The sequence below is a fragment of the Stenella coeruleoalba genome (genome assembly GCF_951394435.1).
Source record: "Stenella coeruleoalba genome assembly, chromosome: X".
NCBI lineage: Eukaryota > Metazoa > Chordata > Mammalia > Artiodactyla > Delphinidae > Stenella > Stenella coeruleoalba.
Window position 1 is genome coordinate 74,170,895 of NC_137152.1, and position 11,365 is coordinate 74,182,259.

Here is an 11,365-nt window from a genome sequence, read left to right on the forward strand (position 1 = left end):
GTACCTTTATCAACATCCAGTTGGATCCTGTTTCTCTTTTCTCAAAACTATATGTCTTTTTGTTTTATTAATGAGTATATCCCATTTATATTTATTGAAATTGTTGTTGTGTTAGTATATATTTGTCATTTAATTTCACATTTCCATTTAATCATTGATTTTTGCTTTCTTATTTCTTACAAGCATCAGTTTCTCAGGATTAGATTAGTCACAATCTTTGCTTCATTAAAACCTGTCATCATTGTTCCATGCATTGCTCTCTCAATTTATTTGCTCATTTACATTACAATGAATACACATGAGCCAACTCTCCACACTAATCAGAACACTGATACTTGATATCCATCTTTGTGATCATCATATATCTGATCACCCTGACTTCCCTCACTCACGAAAACTAGTATTTGGCCCACTTTTCATCATTTCTGTTAATAAAATCCAAGAAAAATTCCCCATCACCTCTCATCTAAATTCCTGCAGTGGTTTCCTAACTAATTTCACTGTATCTACTCTTGTCCAAAACAAATTAGTTTTCCACACTGCAGGCAGAGTGAGTTTTATAAAATGCAAATCTGATTTTTTTTTCCCACTTAAAATCTTTCAATAATTTTCAATTGCTTCTTAGACTAAAAAACAATATCCTTATCGTGGCTTGCAAGACCTTGTTTGATTGGTCTCTCTCTTTCTCCAGCCTTGTCTTTTACCATACACCTCCTTTGTCTCTGAGCACTAGTCACACAGGTGCTTATTCAGTCTCTCAATCTATACTTCCTTCTAATACAAATTAAGATGAGGAATTTTATAACAATTCAAAAGAAGAGAATAATAGAAATTATGAAAATTTGATTTTAGACTAAAGCTTTCTGAAGCATTTATTATTTCTGCCATGTAAATTTTAAAATTTTATTTATTTATTTATTTACCTTATAAACACCTTTATTACATATATATTGTACACATACATGTATCTGTTCTTTTTCAAATTCTTTTCCCATTTAGGTTGTTACAGAATACTGAGCAGAGTTCCCTGTGCTGTACAGTAGGTCCTTGTTAGTTACCTATACTATATATAGTAGTGTGTATATGTTAATCCCAAACTCCCAATTTATCCCTCTCCCCTCCATACCTTTCCCTTTTGGTAACCATAAGTTTGTTTTCCTAAGTCTGTGAGTCTGTTTCTGTTTTGTAAATAAGTTCAGTTGCCATGTAACTTTTCAAAGTAGTCCTTGTGAGGAGCTCCAAAATGGTGGAAGAGTAAGATGCAGAGATCACCTTTCTCTCCACAAATACATCAGAAATACATCTACACGTGGAATAACTCCTAAAGAACACCTACTGAACGCTGGCAGAAGACCTCAAACCTCTCAAAAGGCAAGAAACTCCCCATGTATCTGGGTAGGGGAAAAGCAAAAAGAGAAAACAGTGACAAAATAATAGAGATGGGACTAGCACCAGTGGGAGGAAGCTGTGAAGGAGGAAAGGTTTCCACACAATAGGAAGCCCCTTTGCGGGGGTAGACTGCAGGTGGCGGAGGGGGGAAGCTTCGGCGCCACGGAGGAGAGCACAGAAACAGGGGTGCAGAGGGCAAAGAGGAGAGATTCCCGCACATAAGATCAGTGTTGACCAGCACTCACCAGCCCTGGCAGGTGTCTGCTCACCTGCCAGGGCGGATGGGGGCTGGCAGCTGAGGCTTGGGCTTCGGAGGTCAGATCCCAGGGAGAGGACTGGGGTTGGCTGCGTGAACACAGCCTGAGGGGGCTAGTGCACCAGAGCTACCTGAGAGGGAGTCCGGGGAAAAATCTGGAGCTGCTGAAGACACAAGAGACTTTTTCTTGCCTCTTTGTTTCCTTGTGTGCGAGGAGAGGGGATTAAGAGTGCTGCTTAAAGGAACTCCAGAGACAGGCACGAGCCATGGCTATCAGCGCGGACCCCAGAGACGAGCATGAGATGCTAAGGCTCCTGCTGCAGCCACCAAGAAGTCTGTGTGCAAGCACAGGTCACTCCCACACCTCCCTTCACAGGAGCCAGTGCAGTCCGCCACTGCCAGGGTCCCGTGATCCAGGAACAACTTCACGGAGAGAACGCACGGTGTGCCTCAGGCTGGTGCAACATTATGCCAGTCTCTGCCACCGCAGGCTCACCCCGCATCCATAGTCCTCTCTCCCCCCGGCCTGAGTGAGCCAGAGCCCCCAAATCAGCTGCTCCTTTAACCTCGTCCTGTCTGAGCAAAGAACACATGCACTCAGGTGACCTACACACAGAGGCGGGGCCAAATCCAAAGCTGAACCCCGGGAGCTGAGCAAACAAAGAAGAGAAAGGAAATTTCTCCCAGCAGCCTCAGAAGCAGCAGATTAAAGCTCCACAATCAACTTGATGTACCCTGCATCTGTGGAATACCTGACTAGACAATGAATCATCCCAAATTGAGGAAGTGGACTTTGGGAGCAATTATATATATATATATATATATATATATATATATATATATATATATATATATATTATCTTTTTCTCTTTTTGTGAGTGTGTATGGTATAGCTTTGCTTTTACCATTTTTCCTAGGGTTCTGTCTGTCTGATTTTCCTTTTCTTATTACTTAAATTTTTTTTTTCTTAATGATTATTTTTTATTTTGATAACTTTATTTTATTTTATCTTCTTTCTTTCCTTCATGTTTTTCTCCCTTTTATTCTGAGCTGTGTGAAGAACAGGCTCATGGAGCTCCAGCCATGTGTCAGGGCAGTGCCACTGAAGTGGGAGAGCCAAGTTCAGGACACTGGTCCACAAGAGACCTCCCAGCTGCACGTAATATCAAAGGGGGAAATCTTATAGAGATCTCTACCTCAACACAAAGACCCATCTCCACTAAATGACCAGCAAGCTACAGTGCTGGACACCCTATGCCTAACAACTAGCAAGAACAGGAACACAACCCCATCCATTAGCACAGAGGCTGCCTAAAATCATAATAAGCCACAGACCCCAGAACACACCACAAGACACAGTCCTGCCCACCAGAAAGGCCAGATCCAGCCTCATACACCAGAACACAGGCATTAGTCCCCTCCTCCAGGAAGTCTACACAACCCACTGAACCAAACTTAGCCACTGGGGACAGACACCAAAAACAAAGGGAACTAAGATCTTGCAGCCTGCAAAATGGAGCCCCAAACACAGTAAGTTAAGCAATATGAGAAGACAGAGAAACACAGAAGATGAAGGAGCAGGCAAAAACACACCAGACCTAACAAATGAAGAGGAAATAGGCAGTCTACCTGAAAAAGAATTCAGAATAATGATAGTAAAGATGATCCAAAATCTTGAAATACAATGGAGAAAATGCAAGAAACGTTTAACATGAACCTAGAAGAACTAAAGAGCAAAGAACAGTGATTAACAACACAATAAATGAAATTAAAAGTTCCATAGAAGGGATCAATAGCAGAATAACTAAGGCAGAAGAACGGACAAGTGACCTGGAAGACAAAATAGTGGAAATAACTAATGCAGAGCAGAATAAAGAAAAAAGAATGAAAAGATCTGACAACATTCTCACAGATCTCTGCGACAACTTTAAACACACCAACATTCGAATTATAGAAGTCCCAGAAGAAGAAGAGAAAAAGAAAGGGACTGAGAAAATATTTGAAGATATTATAGTTGAGAATTTCCCTAATATGGGAAAGGAAATAGTTAATGAAGTCCAGGAAGCAAAGAGAGTCCCATAATAGATAAATCCAAGGAGAAACATGTCAAGACACATATTAATGAAACTATCAAAAATTAAATGCAAAGAACAAATATTAAAAGCAGCAAGGAAAAAAAAAACACCAAATAATACACAAGGGAATCCCCATAAGGTTAACAGCTGATCTTTCAGCAGAAACTCTGCAAGCCAGAAGGGAGTGGTAGGACATATTTAAAGTGATGAAGGAGAAAAAGCTACAACCAAGATGATTCTACACAGCAAAGATCTCATTCAGATTTGAAGGATAAATTAAATCCTTTATAGACAAGCAAAATCTCAGAGAATTCAGCACCACCACACCAACTTTACAACAAATGATAAAGGAACTTCTCTAGGCAGGAAATACAAGAGAAGGAAAAGACCTACAGTAAAAAACTCAAAACATTTAAGAAAATGGTAATAGGAACATACATATTGATAATTACCTTAAATATAAATGGATTAAATGCTCCAACCAAAAGACATAAATTGTCTGAATGGAAACAAAAAAAAAGACCTGTATATATGCTGTCTACAAAACACCTACTTGAGACCTAGGGACACATACAGACTGAAAGTGAGGGGATGGAAAAGGATATTCTATGCAAATGGAAATCAAAAGAAAGCTGAAGTAGCAATTCTCATATCAGACGAAATAGACTTTAAAACAAAGACTATTACAAGAGACAAAGAAGGACACTACATAAAGATCAAGGGATCAATCCAAGAAGAAGATACAATATTTGCAAATATTTATGCACCCAACATAGGAGCTCCTCAATATATAAGACAAATACTACAGCCATAAAAGGGGAAATCAACAGGAACTCAATCATAGTAGGGGACTTTAACACCCCACTTTCACCAATGGACAGATCATCCAAAAGGAAAATAAATAAGGAAGCACAAGCTTTAAATGATACATTAAACAAGATGGACTTAATTGATATTTATAGGACATTCCATCCAAAACCAACAGAATACACATTTTTCTCAAGTGCCTATGGAACATTCTCCAGGATAAATCATATCGTAGGTCACAAATCAAGCCTTGGTAAATATAAGAAAATTGAAATTGTATCAAGCATCTTTTCCAACCATGCTATGAGACTAGATATCAATTACAGGAAAAAGCTGCAAGAAATAAAAACACATGGAGGCTAAACAACACACGACTTAATAACAAAGAGATCACTGAAGAAATCAAAGAGAAAATCAGAAAATACCTAGAAACAAATGACAATGAAAATACAATGACCCAAAATCTATTGGATTCAGCAAAAGCAGTTTTAAGGGTGAAGTTTATAGTAATACAATCCTACCTTAAGAAACAAGAAACATCTCAAATAAACAACCTAACCTTACACCTAAAGCAATTAGAGGAAGTAGAACAAAAAGACCTCAAAGTTTAGCAGAAGGAAAGAAATCAAAAAGATCAGATCAGAAAAAAATGAAAGAAAAAATGAAGGAAACGATAGCGAAGATCAATAAAACTAAAAGCTGTTTTTTTGAGAAGATGCACAAAATTGATAAACCATTAGCCATTGTTATCAAGAAAAGATGGGAGAAGATTCAAATCAATAGAATTAGAAATGAAAAAGGAGAAGTAACAAGCGACACTGAAGAAATACAAAGGATCATGGGAGATTACTACAAGCAACTATATGCCAATAAAATGTACAACCTGGAAGAAATGCACAAATTCTTAGAAATGCACAACATTCCGAGACTGAATCAGGAAGAAATAGAAAATATGAACAGACCAATCACAAGCACTGAAGTTGAAACTGTGATTATAAATCTTCCAACAAACAAAACCCAGGACCAGATGGCTTCACAGGAGAATTCTATCAAACATTTAAGGAAGAGCCAACACCTACCCTTCTAAAATTCTTTAAAAACATAGCAGAGGAAGGAACACTCCCAAACTCATTCTTAGAGGCCACCATCTCTCTGATACCAAAGCCAAAGATGTCACAAACAAATACAACTACAGGCCAGTATCACTGAGGAACATAGATGCAAAAATCCTCAACAAAATACTAGCAAACAGAATCCGAGACCACATTAAAAGGGACATACACAATGATCAAGTGGGGTTTATTCCAGGAATGCAAGGATTCTTCAATATACGCCAATCAGTCAACGTGATACACCATATTAACAAATTGAGGGAGAAAAACAATATAATCATTTCAATAGATGCAGAGAAAGCTTTTGACAAAATCCAACACCCACTTATGATGAAAAAACTTCAGAAAGCAGGCAGAGCGGGAACTTTCCTCAACATAATAAAGGCCATATATGACAAACCCACAGCCAACATCATCCACAATGGTGAAATCTGAAACCATTTCCACTACGAACAGGAACAAGACAAGGTTGCCCACTCTCACCAATATTATTCAACATAGTCTTGGAAGTTTTAGCCACAGCAATCAGAGAAGAAAAATAAAAAAAAGGAATCCAAGTCAGAAAAGAAGAAGTAAACCTGTCACTGTTTGTAGATGACATGATACTATCCATAGAGAATCCTCAAGATGCTACCAGAGAACTACTAGAGCTAATCAATGAATTTGGTAAAGTAGCAGATAACAAAATTAATGAACAGAAGTCTCTTGCATTCCTACACACTGATGATGAAAAATCTGAAAGTGAAATTAAGAAAACACTCACATTTACAAATACAACAAAAGGAATAAAGTATTTAGGAATAAACCTACTTAAGGAGATGAAATACCTGTGTGCAGAAAATTATAAGACACTGATGAAAGAAATTAAAGATGGTATAAATAGATGGAGAGATGCACCATGTTCTTAGATTGGAAGAATCAACATTGTGAAAATGACTCTACTACCCAAAGCAATCTAGAGATTCAATACAATCCTTATCAAACTACCACTGGAATTTTTCACAGAACTAGAACAAAAAATTTCACAATTTGTATGGAAACACAAAAGACCCCGAATAGCCAAAACAATCTTGAGAAAGAAAAATGGAGCTAGAGGAATCAGGCTTCCTGACTTCAGACCATATTACAAAGCTACAGTAATCATGACAGTATGGTACTGGCACAGAAACAGAAATATAGATCAATGGAACAGGATAGAAATCCCAGAGATAAACCCACACACATATGGTCAACTTATCTTTGATAAAGAAGGCAAGAATATACAGTGGAGAAAAGACAGCCTCTTCAATATGTGGTGCTGGGAAAACTGGACAGCTACATGTAAAAGAATGAAATTAGAACACTCCCTAACACCATACACAAAAATAAACTCAAAATGGATTAAAGACCTAAATGTAAGACCAGACACCATCATACTCTCAGAGGAAAACATAGGCAGAACACACTATGACATAAGTCACAGTAAGATCCTTTTTGACCCAACCCCTTGAGAAATGGAAATTAAAAAATAAAATATGGGACCTAATGAAACTTAAAAGCTTTTGCAAAACAAAGGAACCCATAAACAAGACAAAAAGACAGCCCTCAGAATGGGAGAAAATATTTGCAAATGAAGCAACTGACAAAGGATTAATCTCCAAAACATACAAGCAACTCATTCAGCTCAATATCAAAAAAACAAACAACCCAATCCAAAAATGGGCAGAAGACCTAAATAGACATTTCTACAAAGAAGATAAACAGATTGCCAACAAATACATGAAAGAATGCTCAACATCACTAATCATAAGAGAAATGCAAATGAAACTACAATGTGATATAATCTGACACCTGTCAGAATGGCCATCATCAGAAAACCTACAAACAATAAATGCTGGAGAGGGTGGGGGGAAAAGGGAACCCTCCTGCACTTTTGGTGGGAATGTAAATTGATATAGCCACTATGGAGAACAGTATGGAGTTTCCTTAAAAATATAAACATGTAACTACCATACGACCCAATAATCCCACTACTTGGCATGTACCCTGAGAAAACCATAAATCAATAAGAGACATGTACCAAAATGTTCATTGCAGCTCTTTTTACAATAGCCAGGATGTGAAAGCAACCTAAGTGTCCATCAACAGAAGAATGGATAAAGAAGATGTGGCACATATGTACAATGGAATATTACTCTGCCATAAAAAGGAATGAAACTGAGTTATTTTTAGTGAGGTGGTTGGACCTAAAGTCTGTCATACAGAGTGAAGTAAGTCAGAAAGAGAAAAGCAAATACCGTATGGTAGCAAACATATAGGGAATCTAAAAAAAAAAAAGAAAAAAGAAAAAAAATGATCAGAACAACCCAGGGGCAAGACGGGAATAAAGATGCAGACCTACTGTAGAATGGACTTGAGGACATGGGTAGGGGGAAGGGTAAGCTGTTACAAAGTGAGAGAGTGGCATGGACATATATATACACTACCAAATGTAAAATAGATAGCTAGTGGGAAGCAGCCGCATAGCACAGGGAGATCAGCTCAGTGCGTTGTGACCACCTAGACGGTGGGATAGGGAGGGTGGGAGGGAGCAAGATGCAAGAGGGAAGAGATATCGGGACATATGTATATGTATAACTGATTCACTTTGTTATTAAGCAGAAACTAACACACCATTGTAAAGCAATTATACTCCAATAAATATGTTAAGAAAAAGTTAAATATTATCAGTTAAAAAAAATAGTCCCTGTACTTATATACCTCCTCCTTACTATTCTAAGAACTTCAAATTATCTAATGGAATGTTGTTAATCTTCATAACATCTTACAATATTTGGGAGGATTAGATGTGTAATTCTATTTAGTAGATGAAGCCAGGAAAGGTGAAGTGACTTTTTCGAAGTTATATAGTTGTAAGTTTCACATTGGGAACCAGGTTTTCTGACTCTTAGTTGAATGCTCTTTCCAGCTGACCTATCATTATGCTTAAGTATTCTGTAGTATTTTATATTCTCAGAATTCAGGGAATTTCCAAACACGCAGCTGATGTGCAATTTCAATGTTAACCTTAAGTGTTAAAGAATGGGACAAGAAAGTAATTGATTAAAGCAAAACAGGTAATTCTCTTCCAAGAAGAAGGTTAATAGGTGAAAGCATTCACTGTATGGATCTGACTTTGCTTTTATCTTATCTTAAGTTTGACTGATTCACTTCTTCCTATATCAGCCTTCTTCTGTACTTTATTTCACATCTAGGTAGATAATGTACTACCTACTCTCTGGCCATTCCTGTAGAAAAAAACCATAAGAATGGATGAAAATTTGCACTAGTACTTTGGATCCTAATATCTCATGCCTCTGATTTTCCCTATTTATGGTATAGATCCGGTACTACATTTCTCAAGGAATGTAAGAGGAGTTCGGAGAATCCGTAGGCTTGAAGAGAATTTCTAGAAGATGAGGTTGAGTTATAGTAAAATTAAGTTTGATTTATAGAGTTAATTCAAAAAAGATGAGGAGAAAGTCATTATTGTCACACTTATAGAGGAATAAACTAAATAGAATATTTTTTAAAAGGCACAAAACATGATCAAGAAAAGAGAGTATTTGTCTCAATAAAAAAATAGGAATGATTCATTTTTGACTTTTTACACTTTACTCGTATATGAGAGTGTTTTTTTAACAGATCATACAACCTACTTAAGATATTTAAAATATACCAAAATGAAAATATATCTTTATCTTTTCTTCATCTATAAAATGGAAGAGATAATACCAGACTCTCCTATTTTAACTCACAAGATGCCATGGGAAGCAACTAAGGTGCTAAGAATAAACATGCAAAGTTTTAATGCTTCAAATGAACCTCAGATTGCTATGCCTGCTAAAATGACTTCAAGAATATTTTCAGTGTATGTATGCATTTTCATAGGAGATATCTGAGTAATGACAATCATAATCTCCGATGCATGAGATATTTTTTTATGATTTACTATTAAAGTGGCTTATTTGTGTTATTATTTTTTTCTAGAAAAACTAATTTATAATAAAAATGAAAAAGGAGTACACTAAGGTGAAATTATTTCACTTGCTTTAAAAATATTTTTTCATTATAATGTTGTTCATGTTTCTTGTTTTTTTCTTTTTTTTGGTTTCCTCCCTGTTATTTTTTAAACATCTTTATTGGAGTATAATTGCTTTAAAATGCTGTGTTAGTTTCTGCCTTATAACAAAGTGAATCAGTTATACATATACACATGTACCCATATCTCTTCACTCTTGTGTCTCCCTCCCTCCTACCCTCCCTATCCCACCCCTCTAGGTGGTCACAAAGCACCAAAATGATCTCCCTGTGCTATGCGGTTGCTTCCCACTAGATATCTAGTTTACGTTTGGTAGTGTATATATGTCCATGCCACTGTCTCACTTTGTCACAGCTTACCCTTCCCCCTCCCTGTATCAAGTCCATTCTCTAATAGGTCTGCATCTTTATTCCCGTCTTGCCCCTAGGTTCTTCTGATCATTTATTTCTTTTTATTTTTTTTTTTAGATTCCATACGTGTGTGTTAGCATACGATACTTGTTTTTCTCTTTCTGACTTACTTCACTCTGTATGACAGACTCTAGGTCCATCCACCTCACTACAAATAACTCAGTTTTGTTCCTTTTTATGGCTGAGTAATATTCCATTGTATGTATGTGCCACATCTTCTTTATCCATTCATCTGTTGATGGACACTTAGGTTGCTTCCATGTCCTGGTTATTGTAAATAGAGCTGCAATGAACATTTTGGTATATGTCTCTTTTTGAATTATGGTTTTCTCAGGGTATATGCCCAGTAGTGGGATTGCTGGGTCGTATGGTAGTTCTATTTTTAGTTTTTTTAAGGAACGTCCATACTCTTCTCCATAGTGGCTGTATCAATTTACATTCCCACCAACATTGCAAGAGGGTTCCCTTTTCTCCACAACCTCTCCAGCATTTATTGTTTGTAGATCTTTTAATGATGGCCATTCTGACAGGTGTGAGATGATATCTCATTGTAGTTTTAATTTGCATTTCTCCAATGATTAATGATGTTGAGCATTCTTTCATGTGTCTGTTGGCAATCTCTATATCTTCTTTGTAGAAATGTCTATTTAGGTCTTCTGCCCATTTTTGGATTGGGTTGTTTGTTTTTTTGATATTGAGCTGCATGAGCTGCTTGTATGTTTTGGAGATTAATCCTTTGTCAGTTGCTTCATTTGCAAATATTTTTCTCCCATTCTGAGGGAGAATAATGTTTCAAGTCACCTCTAAATTTCAAAAAATAAGATAACCCTAGATTTTGACATAAAAAATTATGTTTTAAAATAGTTCACAAAATAAACAAATGATTAAACATTGATTGTGATGGAATAATTATATAGAAGGTGATATATTTGAGAAAATATCTGTTATAATCATTTTATTTAAATATTCCAATTAATTCTTATACACTCCCCAAATCACACTTGAATAATAGGATGCTATTGAGATTTATGCTAAGCCTAGGCAGTCTACATAGTTGGAAGACCATTAAGCATGATATACAGACACCAATAGATATAGTACATAGATTGTATTGTAGTCAAATGCAGTATGTCTGAATTTACAATCATATTTATTTCAAATATGATTTTCACCACAATAAAAATATCAATATATTTTAATATATTAATCAAATAATAGCAACATTCTTGTTCAATGTGAGTTTTAAACCAGTCACA